At 33.0% G+C, this 14,657-nt stretch overlaps 1 pseudogene; it reads left to right on the top strand.

The window, feature by feature from the left end:
* Nucleotides 1-8,619: 8,619 nt before the first annotated feature.
* Nucleotides 8,620-10,127, top strand: LOC107898426 (E3 ubiquitin-protein ligase PUB24-like; annotated as a pseudogene).
* The last annotated feature ends 4,530 nt before the right edge of the window (nt 10,128-14,657 follow it).

Below are 14,657 nucleotides of genomic sequence, written 5' to 3'. Positions count from 1 at the left end.
GCTAAGAAAGGTCTCCCTAAGAGTACCAAAATTACTAGATCCTTCTCGAAGTAAAGCACAATAAAGTCAATTGAAAAATGAATTGCCTAAACCTCACTACCATATCTTCAAGGAATCCCTTCGGGTGTACTAAAGATCGATCGACTAATTGCAAGGTGGCTTTTGTTTCCTTAAGCTCTCCTAAACCTAACCCCTTATAAATTAACAATGGCATGAGGTTGATACTGGCTCCTAGGTCACATAGGGCCATCTTGAAACTTACTCCTCCTATCTCAATGAGGATGGTAAAGCTATCGATATCCTTCAGTTTGGGAGGAACTCTTCTAGACACTACTACGCTACATTCTTCGTTAAGTACAATTTGCTCTTTTCTCCCTATTCTCCTTAGACGAGACATTACTTCACTAAAGAACTTAGCATATTTGGGCATCTTCTCAAGAAGTTCTAACAAAAGGAGGTTCAAATTTAAGGCTTTAACCATCTTGAAGTCTATGAACTCCTCATCATCTCTCTTTTTCTTCCCCTCTAAATGGATCAAAAAGGGTACAAGTTTTGTGCTAGGTGGTGGTAGTGGAAAGCGTCCTTCCTCAGCTTTGACTTGTGTGGGTTAACTTTCAGGTTTTTCCTTCTCAACTACCCCTTCTTCAACACTAGGATTGTGAGTGATCTTGTCCTTCTCACCTACTTCTTTCTCCCCACAATTTGGTCGAATAGGTTCTTTAACCACAACCTCGGATCTAAGGGTGATTGCCTTTGTGTGCTCCTTTTATTCTCTCTCTAGATTAGGTTCAGTATTACTAGGTATGCTAAAGGCTAAATCATTTTTCAACAGTTGCAAAACTTGGTCCAATTAACTCTGGATTTGGCACATATCGGCTTGCACTAGATGCAAACCTTCCTCTAACTTAATCACCCTAATCGATAATGGAGGGTCACTACTATAAGTTGGCTTCCTTTATTAGTCTTAGGGTGCTCTAAAAGGTAATGGAGGTTGGTATTGTGCGTTGGTTTTTAGAGGGCTAGCGTTTTAGTTCCCTTGATTTGAAGGTCCCACTTGGTTCCTTCCCTAACTAAGGCTAGGATGATCATGTCATCCAGGGCTATAGTTGTTGGAGTAAGGGTTATATCCTCTATTCCATACATAATCAGTCTCTATATGGCTGCTCTCATCATCGTGCCCTACATTAAACTTGGTTAGATTAGGTTGATTTTGGACTTGCGCCTTGGTCGCATTCATCTCCAATTGATTAAGCCTTTCGAGGACTTGTTGATACTTATCCTCGCTAGTGATAGAGCTTGTTGGCACTTGTTTGGCTCGATATATAAACCACTCAGCTGGACACATGTAAGAGTTCATAGCCATATCCTTGATGAGTTGACAAGCCTCGACGTAAGTCTTTGACATGAATGCTCTAACGGATGCTCCATCAATACTAGAGCGTAAATTCCCATCAAGTCCATTGCAGAAGACTTGAAGTTGCAGCCAATCTTGTAAACCAATGTACGGACACTTGCGTAACATCAATTTGAAGTGCTCCCAAGCCTCGTGTAATGACTCTCCTTCCAATTGTTTAAAATTCATAATTCCATCTGAAGTTTCATCGTCTTGCTTTGTGGAAAATATTTTTCCAAAAGTTTGCTGCTAGCTCATCCCAAGTGTTGATTGAATCTATCGAATGTGAATCTAACCACATAAAAGCATCGTTAGTAAGAGAGAAAAGGAATAATCAAAGATGAATCGGATACCCCATTATACTTGAAAGTATCACAAATGTTTCGAAACTGCTTAAGGTGTTGATTGGGATCCTAATTCATTGGACCTTGGAACTCAAGGTTCAATTATATCATTTGGATCATTGCCAGTTTAATTTCAAAGTTGTAAGCATTAATCTCCGGGCAATTAATGCTAACTTGAACATCATCTATGTTGGGCATTACATATCCGCACAAAGTTTTTTGCTCCATGGGTAGTTGTGGTGGTTGTCGAATTTATTCTTCCGGATCTTCGATAGGTTACTTTCTTGGTGGAAATGGAATGTCTCTCGTATGTTATGCCCTTTTTGCATATGTGATGATATGTTCCGGTTCCGGCTCAAATGGTAAGACACCACTACTGGTTCAAGTCATACAGTGTTCTTACAAGCACGAGAGATTGAAGAAAATTAACTAAAATTTGAATGACACAAAAAATAAATGGAAAAAAAATTCGTATCTATAAATCCTACTTTGGCTACTTATTTCAATCTAAAGGTGTACACTAAAAATTACTCAATTTTACACCGTCTTCTCCAATAGCAACGCCAACAACTTGATCGGCTACGTGCGTGCCTAATAAAACACTAAATTTCTATAATAACTTTTAAAGCCCAGTTTCATTACAAGCATTCAGGTCAGTTGCAAGATTTATGGTGTTACAATGAAACCCAAAGGAAGAGGCGATTGAGCAATAAATAGCATATGCAATAGAGGTTAAGTGGCTACTAATATGACTTTATATTGCAATGTTTCATAAAAGATAAGTTTGCAAGAAAATTAAATATTCTACTCTAGGGACTAAATTGTAAGAAATGTAAACTAGAGGGACTGTCTGGAAAATGACTAATGGGGGTTGGTTGACTTCAACGTAGTTCACCAAATCTTAGACTAGGGACATAAATCGCATAAATTACCAAGTGGCTCCATTTTATCTTCCGATCTCAATTTTACCTACTTAGACGAATTAAGTCCGATTTATCTTCTGGTTCCACCGACTAATCCAGGACTAATGAAAGGGTGCGCGACAAGATTACCTTCCGGTCTCACTTTATCATAATATTCCCTTAGAGGTTTCACTACCTAAGCTCTTAGTTCTATTCAAATTAGTCCTATTGGTTACAATTTTATCTTTTTTCCAAAGATTTTATTTTAACCACATCTCCATCAACCAACCCCTTTAAGGATTTAGCTACACATGCTCAAAGTTAAGAAAATAAACATAACAATTGAAAAAAAAGTAGCCATAAAAGTAAAGCTTAAGAAAATTGTGAAAGTTTAGACTTTTATGCAAGAAAACTTAAATAGCATGAAACTAAAAGTATTTAACAAAGAAATCTAAAGCAAGAAACATAAAAGGAACAAGCTTTAACAAATTTGAAGTAAAAATAAACTGAAATACATTAAACTAAAGCTTCAAGAGTCTTAAAAGCAAGGTAGAGGGACTAGAAATGTAAATAACCTTAGCTATAGTGTTAACTAACTTTACTAACATAAAGAACATCAAGAACAAGAAGTAAATGTAGAAAAATAAAATCTAATCTAAAGTAGAAGAAGAAAAAGATAAAACCCCTAGAAAGGTACAAAGAAAAACTAAAGAAAACCTAGAGAAAACTAAACCTAAAACTAAGTTAAATGTGTCTTTCTCTATCTCAAAAATTTTTGGCTGTTTTGAAGTGTGTTGTAGTAACTTTTTGATGCCAAAATTGCCCCTACACAGGCCTTATGTGATTGGTAGGCTGGGTAGACAAAGGTTTCCTTTTTTGTCCAAGTTTGTCCCTATGACGAAGGCAATATCGTGATACCTAGAAGAGGATATTGTGCTATCTCGGGTAGTATTGAACTTAGGGGTCTTCCTTGAGAGGTGGATATCGTGATACCCAAGAAGGATTTCGTACCACTGAAGGGTCTCCTTAATCTTCTATATTACTGGAGGTATCATGATTCCAAGTGATACCCTTGCCCTACATGTCATTCTCACTCGTTTTCGACCTCCAACACATACCTACACCACTCAAACTCATATTAGACTTCCCAATGGCACTATCGATAAATTTGGGTAAAAAATTAAACAAAAACAAAAGATTTTCACTTATTAACCGAAAAATATAAAAATACAAAAATAACAAAAAACTAAGCTAAAAAATTTATTTTGCTCAAGAAAAAGCTCCTGAAATGTGTCAGAAAAGCCTAATTTACCACATCGATTTGTAGCTGATCAACCATCTAAGATGCCTTTTCCCTTATCCGTGATGGTCCAACAGACGGAGCATAGGTTAAGTTACCTAAATACTGCTGAAATAGGTTCTGTAGCTTCAACTTGAGCTCTCCACAAAAATCGTCCTTTAACTCCTTCAAATGAGCATCTAGTTTGGCATCCCACTGAGAAAGTTCAACTTGAAGCTTAGTGACTTCCTGTTGAAGGTGGCCAACTTCCTTTTACAACTGAGTGGTGACCCCATATTCGGCCATTGAGGATTGTATAGATCTAATACCTTAGGTATGTTCTAATTTAGAAAAGATATGAGGAATCTGGAGAAGAGAGGAAGGAAAGAGAGAGTAAAGAGGTCAAATAGGAAGAAATTTCATTTTATCATTTTCATAACTGCTTATCGTCCCCAGCCCTGCTAAAAAGGAAAGGAATGAAGTTACAAGAATATCAGTTAAGCAACTGTTACATGAAAATTGTTACCTCTTAGCCCAAAAATCACCATTTCATTCAACAAAAAATACAGTACTCTCGATCCTCCTCTGAAACGCACCGTGTAACAACCTATATTTCAAGGGTGTCAGAAATGATGGTTTCAGAACCCTATTTTTGATGTTCGAGTCTGTAAATATTATTATTTTAATATTTACGATATTAATATACAGTCTAATTAAAGTTTGGTCTCTTAATTTTGTCAATTGGATAGTTAATTAAGGTATAATGACTAAATTGTAAAACTGGTAAAAGTTAATCACTATAGACTTTTAATTAGCTAAAGGCCCAATTGAGCAATTAGACTCTTTTTATTAAGAAAAATAGTGGCGGATGAAAATTTTAGTCTACCAATGTTTTTAATTATGTTTAGTATTAATTAATTAAAGATTAATTAGTTATTAATCTAAGTATATAAGTTAAAATAAAAGAAAAACCATACATTTTTCTTGTCATCTTCTTCAGCTCACGAAACAAAGAAGAGAAAGTTAGGGTTTAAAACTTTGAAGTTTTGGCTACTAAAATGGTTAGTTCACTTTAGTCTTTTTCATGTGCTTTTTATGTTTTTGAGGTTCCAGAAGCTTGATTTAACTAGCTCATGTACCAATTTGCAAAACTATTAATGTTTTCAAAATTTTCCATTTTTGATTTCTTGAAGTTTTGGGTACTAAATTGTTAGATTTTAAGCTTAGGAGTGAAAAAAGACTAGTTTGTAAAGTTTAATTGCTAGTTTTTGAACATAGGAACTAAAGTGCAGAAATTTCAAAATTGGTGTAATATTTATGTGATTTTTTAATATAGTGTTATAGAAGAAGTTAATTGAGATCGATTTCGAAATCGAAGCTCAAATTTTAAAGTTATGGCAATTTCGATTTTAGAGACAAAATTGAATAAAATGTAAAAATTTAAGGCAATAATGAAATTAAACTGATATATGCTTATAATAGGATGGTATAAGATATTTGGAATTGATAAATTGAATTGAATTATTATATAGATTGAGATTTAAACCAAACCGAAGATAACCTTGGAAAAGGCAAATTTGCTAATTAGTTCTTCAAGATTCAATTGCTTGTTTTTTTTGCTAAGTAAGTTCTTATGGAATTTACATTATTTTATTATGTTATGACTAAATTGTGTTTACTTTCTTTGATAGTCTATCTAAATGTATAATTTGTAGCTTTGGCATCAATAGGATTGAATCGTAAAATACAAAAATTTTTGTTATTTTGAATTGGTGCAAATAATTGAAATGCATATGGACTGCTATTTTGAAATATAAAAAGCGTGTACACGGCTACAGGGTTTGAAATGATACGATAATGGTAATGATACCTGTGTGAACTTAGTAAATGATTAGGATACAAATGACATGACATGAGTGTCCCAAAAAGGAAAACAAATGTTTAATTAGAAACTTATATGATTATTTGAGATCTAGCATATGTTGCAGATTCTTTGAAGCTTGTGTGAGCAATCATCGAACATGATATGAATTTTGTATAAGTAGCCCAAATATGTCAACTCTTGTGAGCATACAAGTCCAGTATCCGAATTCAATTTACTTTAGTTTTCCAGGCAAAAAACAATAATTAAAAATGGAAATGAAATGGTTGAAATGAGTTGAATAGTTATGTTTTCAAATTAAGCGTAGCTTGAAATATATATGTTATAAGATGGAATGGTTGTATGTATACATGATTTGAGTAATATGATCTTGTTATGCAAATGATCTAATTTGTTGGTTATATTGTTGAATTGCACATGAAAGTTAAGAATGTTAGGTGTTATACCAATGTGTTTCCAATTGTTTAATTATTATAATGTCAAGGTAAGTTAATTAAATTTTCACATGAACTTACTAAGCATTCGTTATGCTTACTTCGTTGCCTCTCTTTTTCTTTGTAGATTGTTAACTTGCAGAACGTGTCGATTGAATCTACGAGAAGCTCACACTATCTTGATATATATTCGGTAGTATTTTGATCATTTTTAGACTTGGTTATGTGGCATGTACATAGGTGTTGCTTTGTTAATGTAAAATCTTAGATTTGGTTTGAATTTGGTTAATGCTTAATGTTGTGGAAGTTATGTCAATTGGTGTATGTGAGTTGGTAAATGATGTGTGGTGTGAATGGTATTCAAATGACATAATTGAGCATGAATTGGCATAGTTAAATGTTAGTTTGAATGGCTTAAAGGCATAATAGCATAAGTTGAGTTTGAATAGGTTAAATTGATACGTTTTGGTGCCAAGTAGTGGCATATTGGATTTACTGATTTGAATTGGTTAAAATGTAATGTTTAGTATGAGTTTGGATTGGTTTTGTGTAGGTAAAAGTGTGCAAATATGCACCAGATGTGTAAATGGTTTGTTTGTATGGAAATAGGTACTAGATGGCCTTAGTGGTGCCAAAAACAGAGTCTATGTCGTGACATCAAGCGATGGTTGTTGCGACGAGATCTGGATTTCAGGCCATGGCATGACATGGAACCTTCGTCGTTACAATGAGACAAGTCAATATGCCATGTCACGACGTTGACAAGAAATTTTGAAAATGTTGCAAATTGGTCATTGTTCGATTCTAGGTTAACTTTAGAGCATGTGTTGGCTCTTATAAGACTCGAGAAAGGTTGTATACTATTATTATGGTTTAAAATGTTAATGTATGCTTGTATTATGTTGTTAATTGAACATTAAATGTTTGTAGTTACTCTGATAATGGATGTGACATCCCGTAGCTCGAACCTGGCAATCGGATCGGATGAGGGTGTTGCACACCATTTTACTAAATTTTAACTTAAAACGCAACGTTGAACTAACTAGCTTAACAACTTTCTTTCCTATTGCTAATGCAAGCCATAACATGTTCATCTTTCTAATGTAAAACCACATATCCAAATCAAAGAATTCACAATTCAAGGTGCTACTATTTTGCTTAGTTGTATCATGAATGCCCATCCAAGTTTGACATGTGATCAATAATTATATTTCAATTTTTTAGCACAAAAAAAAAGAAAGAAAGAAAGAAAACCAAAGAAAAAAGAATTAACCAGAAAATGGGGGGTTCAGTTTTTATTTTCATAATAGCTGGGGTTAAATGCTCAATTATTTGGGTTTAGAAAATTAAATTATTTCATAGAATGAATGAGTTTTTCATAATAGTTGGGTTAAAAATTTAACTCACATGTATAGAGTTCAGAGGGTTGAAAAAATTTGAGAAAGAGAGAAATGAGAAATAGAGAACAAAAAGGAATGGAGATATGTTTTTTAACAAATTTTTTTTTTTTTTGGTAATTCGGGTTCATCCATATGAACCAAACGTGAGAATTTTTTTTTCTTCACTTATGACTGAAAAAATGGTGTTTGGAGTACTAGTTTTTCATCCATAGAAGATAACGAAGAAAAAACTCACTTACGATTGGAAAAAAGTAGTAATTCAGGTTCATATGCATAGATTTGAATACCAAGATGGAGAAGAAACCCATAATTTTTCTAATTTTTTGGTTAATTTTTTTAAGTATTTTATATATTATATAGTTTGTAGTTTTTAAATTTAATTTATATATATTTTGGATTTTTTATATATTTATTTCTATTTTTATAAATTTTTAAAATTTATAATTAATAAAATAAAAATTTATATATTTTTATTAAAATGCCACATGGCATTATTTGATTGGCTAACAAATTTTTTATCATTTATTAACCATTTGAACTAAAAATCATAACTAAATAATATTTTAGATATCAAATTAGATTAAAAAAATTTTAAATACCAATATAATAGAATAAATATAAGATTAAATTGTGAATTAAGCCTAAAAATAAACCAATTGAATTATTTTACGGTGGTTAATGTTAATTACTAATGTATATACAAGTAACTTGATGTGATAATGAAAAATTATGAAACGTACACAAAAATAAATTTTCATTATTATACAATTATGGATCATATATTTCATACGAAAAACCATAAACTGCCGTCATATTAAACTTTTCTTGGTTGACCAATCAACTCTCTCGAATTAATGCATGAGAATCCAATTGATGGAGTAATCGACGACCAAATCCAATTATTTCAAAATTCCTTTCTATTTTAGTCAATAAATTAAGCCGCTTTCTTTTACTCCTCAAAACCTCCCCTTCCACTTGTGTTCTTCAAAACAAACCTACAATTTTCAGCTTCTTAATTTCTCCTGGATTAACACTGCTCTTTCCATTTTGATTTTTCTTTTCATATATTTTCATGGATGGTATTGAAGTTCCCAAGTATTTCCTCTGCCCTATATCTCTGCAAATTATGTAAGACCCAGTGACAGCCACAACCGGCATCACGTATGATCGAGAGAGCATTGAGCAATGGCTACTTACATGCAAAAACACAAGCTGTCCAGTCACCCAGCAGCCTTTGCCTCCAGAATCTGATTTAACGCCTAACCATACGCTCCGCCGTTTGATCCAATCCTGGTGCACCGAGAACGCGTCGCTTGGCGTTGATCGGATTCCAACCCCTAAACTTTCCGTTGATAAATCTCATTTCTTTAAACTCATCAAACAGCTTCAACAACCTGGTTCCAATATCAAAGCCCTGCAAGAGCTGGATTTCTTGGCGGCCAAAAATGAAAGAAACCGGAAGTTCATGGTGGAAACCGGGGTGCCTAAAGCTCTGTTATCGTTCATCGTAAATTGTTTCGAGGAAACCTCTGCTCAGGGCTTTGCAGAAGCCCTAAGGGTACTTGTTTTCATTCGAATTCCATTGGCAGAAGCAAAGATTTTTCTTCAAGAATATAATGATCAGATAATCAAATCCTTGATTTGGGTATTGGGATGTGAATTCAAACCCCAAGTTATGGTAAAATCCCACGCCGTTTTAGCATTGAAAACGATGATTCAAGCAGCAGCTCCGGTTTACTTGAAAGATTAGAACCGCCTTTCTTTGAGATGATCACCGGAGTTTTGAAACAAACCACCACCGTCTCTCAGCAGGGAATGAACGCAGCTTTGCATGCGCTATTAATTGCTTGTCCTTGGGGAAGAAATCGGTTAATGATGGTTGAATCAGGTGCCGTTTCGGCGCTTATCGAGCTTGAATTGGGATCACCGGAGAAGAGAACCACCGAGCTTATTGTGGGAATACTTTTCCACCTATGTTGTTGTGCAGATGGGAGAGCTGAGTTCCTTAGCCATAAAGGCGGTCTCGCCGTCGTGGCAAAGAGGATTATGAAGGTGTCCCCGACGGCTGATGACCGAGCCGTGTTCATCCTTTCGTTGATAAGCAAATTCGTGGCCACAAATTCGGTTCTTGAAGAAATGGTGGAAGTTGGAACCGTAACAAAGCTTTGCATGATGCTGCAAGTTGACAGTACTGCACCATACTTGAAAGAAAAAGCTATGGGAATCCTTAGATCACACACTGATGAGTGGCGCAAGTTCCCTTGCATCGACAAAACATTTCACAAGGTATATTAATTGAATGTGTATTTATTTTTAATATATATATACACTTTTACATGTTGAAACACCTCAGTTTGATGAACTCCCAACTCGTTGTCTTAAGTTTAGTTAGAAGAGAGAACGGAACAGTAAGTTAACATCTTGCATATCGACAAAGTAAAGAATAGTGCAAAGTAACAAGAGAAAAAAGCAATATTTATTAACCCAGACGCAGTTCACATGGCTAATTTTACTTTGTTGAGTTTTGCTTAGTTAATTATTTATCTAACAAATTTTCTGTATTATCTATTGATTTAAACCTATTTTATTCTGTAGCTTGATAATGAATTTAATTATTATAATTACTCATCCAACATATTTTCACATACAAATATGAAAATTCTCTCTAATAAAATTTATAAAGAGTGTTAAATAAAATTGTCACTAAAAGCACAAAATTGCTATCGAAATAGACATTCAAAAGAATTTGTATTTTGCAAATCAACAATTACTGCTACCTATTTATAGACTTCTTCAAAACCTCTGTTAAATAATATTTTTGAATTATGAATTTTTCACTTAAATTATTTTCGATAATTATCCAATAAATTTCTTTATCAGCATGTTTTCTAACAATGTCAAATACTTCGATCAAATTAAGGATAAAGCTCTTTAAAAACACAATTTTTTCTCTTCCTTTACGTAAGTCATTCGAATGAATTGAGAGTCTTCACATGAATCTAGTTTTCATTACCACGAATCACTTACCCATTTGTTGCATTAAAAAACATTTTATAGAAGACCAACAATCTCGCAACCTTTGACTGTCCCAATTAAATGTTTAAAATGTTGTTCTAACAGGAGATGGAACAGGAAAATGGAACATATAGGCAAAGTTCCTAGCGATCTCTCTTTTTGGCAACATGATAAACCCTTGCAACAACTATTAGCTTTCGATCCAAACAAGTTAAATATCAACGGAACAAGAACATGTCTCCCTTAAGTGGTAGAACACGTGTTTGAAAAATCCTGGTTTGAAAACAATTTTCTTACACAGTGGAAAATTAAAATTTTAAAAACGATCCGGTTTGTGATATTTATAACAATCAACCTTAACTGAATTCGTACCTATGTTTTCGGCTTAGCAGACGTTCGTAGTATCCAACTTTCATCCAAACGATCTTCTCCACTTTTCTCGTATCACAACTGTTTCGAGTGTGGGTTTGAACCAATTCAGTTGAAATGCATAACTAGAAAAAGTTTTCTCTCCTTTTAGGGTGAAAATGAAAATTCTCTCTTTTTAATAGAAACTGGTAGAATTGTTATTCCGAAAAAATATATGTAATAGTCGAGAATAAATTCTCTCTACTTTTTGACAGAATAACAATCTCTCAAAGTTGTGTTCATAGCTCTACTGGTGCCATCTATTTATAGGAAGAGAATATAGGACCCTTGTTGAGTTGTAGTGGTTTATTTCAAATAGAAAAACAACATCCTATTTAGAATAGGACTAGGGTGAACGACACACCCTAGTATTCCTTCTAAGGTTGTCGCCCCTTTCATGTCCATGAGGGGTTTTGGGCCTCTCTCACATCGGGTCCAATGATCGGTGCCATCTATTTATAGAAAGAAAAAGTAGAACCCTTGTTGAATTGTAAAGTTTATATCAAATAGAAAAAACAACTTCCTAGTCCAACTAGGAGAGGGAAAGGAGCTCATACGGCGTGTTTCCCCTCATATGTATTACGATGGGGATTCGGGCCTCTCATTGTATTAGGCCCAATTATATTACTGTCTAGACTTTTAACCCAACAATTTATAATTTAATCCAATCTAATACATATTTTTCAAATTTCCAAAATAAACATTAATTTTCCAATAAATAATTTTCTCATTCCAATTTTACCTTAGTAAAATTTTAACGATTTTATCCTTAGTAAAGTTTTAAAAAATATGTTTAATATTTCACGACTCAACATGTTTACTGTGACCGAATGGTTTATTTTCATTTTCAGGCTTCAACATAGCTCAAAAACATAAATTCATTCTTCCGATCATTTTTTGAGTAATTCATATAGAAATGCAAATGAATCATTTACGTTTCCATTTCCATTTTGGAAACCTACATTCATTTCCAAATGATTTCATTTCTCCATTTCGGAAAAACCATAATCGTTCTTGAATGATTCTAATTTCTCTTTTCGTATTCATTCTATTCATTTCTATTCAAACACGTAATTCATTTCAGGTTTCAACGAGCTAGTGGAGGGACCAATTTGACATATGCAATTAGGGATCAAATGATTTATTAACTCATTTAGTCATTAATTATAAACTCATTTAGTCACGAAGTCATTCCACTATAGTATCATGACTGAGCTCTCCATAGCGACATACTATTACGAAAGCAACTACTCAGTGCTCGTCCAATGACCTTATCATAAGTGTGTTACCCTCATAGGATATCCTTGATCTCTTTGGGATAATATTAGTTCTCCCAATATGATCTTATTTTATCTCATGGTAACCATTAAATCTTCCTTCATGAAAATTCAATCGCTATCATATAGTGATCAAGTTATCCATCACAAAGATGGACGTCCCGTGGCCACGTTTACTTTTTATTAATCATGTAATACCAATGAGAGGATATCATTTACTCATGTTTCGAGCTATGAATTCCATTATTGTGAATGACACTACGTACTGTAAAAGTCGTACACCCAACACTCCAGCTTTCGATTCCTTATCTATTTGAACTCAGGCTTTTACTTACATCAAAATGTACGAGTCACACATACATAGTCTGCCAGCCACTTAAGATTTAAGTATGTCACACTATGAACGTCACAAGTGAATAAATCTATAAAAAAATTTAGGATATATTTTGCTTGGGTTCAGTCCAATGTATTGTTAGTCCAGTCAGTCACATCTATGTCTCTATCTTTTGGGAGTCGTCCACCCCGATGCCCAAGAGAAGGCATCTCCATAATTGGACTTGATAGAAATCATCTTAGTCTTTCAATCGGTTTACTCATTTTCGATTAGATTACTCATTTTCGATTAGATTAAGGGCATGTTTAGGTTCATCTACTAATGTAAGCTGTCTTTTTGTATTACGATTCGACCACGAAATACTGCTTAGTATTAGTTAAACATTAGACAATCAGTGAGCAACATTTTCTTCCATTTTACTTTGTATGCAAAAACCATGTAAGGACAATATACAAAATATTAATGTAATTCATGAATAATTTTATTAACTAATCTGTTCGAAAAATTACAAGTGTACTTGGACGAAAATACTACACTTAGGGCACCAGATCCAACATAGTCACTGTGCCAAATCCAGCAACACCTTTGCCCAATAACTTATACCTCTAAGATTGGGTTAGTGCCGGAAAAAAATACACTGCCATATCTATAACCGCACCTCCATTCCCCTCCCTAAATCACACCTTCTTAGTGTTACAGTTTTCAAAAGAAAGACATTTTCCTTCTTCACTCACAACCACAGAATTTGGATTTTTTATGTTTCACTATGTGATTAGTTTTAGTTTGATTAGCAATGCTTATAAGATTAAATTAGAAATTAATTTCACTTAGAATAATTAAAATTTATTTAAGATTAAATTTAGACAAATTAACATGGAGTTGGCAACTTAGATTTAATTTTAATAACTTTATATGTTTTTTCTACATTAAAGCAAAAGAGACAGGTAAATCGTTGAAAACGAATGATGTCGAGGATTGAATGTTTCTAAGCAACAAACACTTAGAATTACACTTTATGATATCTAATTTTTTATTGCCTTATATCATGGTTAATTTAAATGCATGTCTTTGTAAAATTGTTTTGTGAAATTTATTTAAGTTGGTTTTGAACGTGCATATAAGAATTTATTTGTTTCAACGTAAAAGCTTTTATGGAAAATATTTTTAATCTTTTTCGATGTTTATTTCATATAAAACAAGATGGTCAATGTATAAGATTTTCCAATTAATATAAAATTACCCCCTTATTCTCATAAAATGTCTTACTAAATTTTTTTTTCTTAACACATTTTCCAAACTGATAAGGCTCTATTCACTGTAACACCCCCATACCCGACCCAAACATCAGGTCAAAGTACCGGGATGTTACATTCTCTACTATATTCTTCTCTTATCAAATATTTTCTTATAAACTTTCATAACTTTTCAATTTAGTCTTTTTTTGTTATAAAAGTTCAATATTCACTAATTAATCATATTAAGTCAATTTTCTTTCTTATTACACTTTAATCACATAATTTATCTCAATCTCTTATTTCACATATCAAATTTCTATGTATTTCATTTCTATTATTTCATCCATATATTTTCTCAAGTTTAACAATTTAGTCCTAGTCATTGTAAAAATTCCATATTTTTTCACAACTTCACTTTTAAAATACTATATGCATATTTCATCATGTCATAACACATTCTTCAAAATTTTATCATAATTTCCTTATTCACATATTAAATTGTTTCACACTTAAACTTTTGTATATTTTTGAATTTAGTCCCTGTTGCCATGTAATTTATTTTTCACCATATAAGTACTTTAATCAAATAATTCATTATAATATTTTATTTTACATAACAAATTTTCATGCATATCACTTTTCTTGTTTCAATTATAAATTTCACAAAGTTTACAATTTAATCCTTCACATCAAGAAGATTCGTTATTTACTATAATTTCACATTAACATCACTTTGTAATCAATTCACTAATTC

The sequence above is a fragment of the Gossypium hirsutum genome, chromosome D04 (assembly GCF_007990345.1).
Source record: "Gossypium hirsutum isolate 1008001.06 chromosome D04, Gossypium_hirsutum_v2.1, whole genome shotgun sequence".
NCBI classification, from domain to species: Eukaryota; Viridiplantae; Streptophyta; class Magnoliopsida; order Malvales; family Malvaceae; genus Gossypium; species Gossypium hirsutum.
Note: the sequence above shows the minus strand (reverse complement) of the source record. Positions and strands in the feature narration are given on the sequence as shown.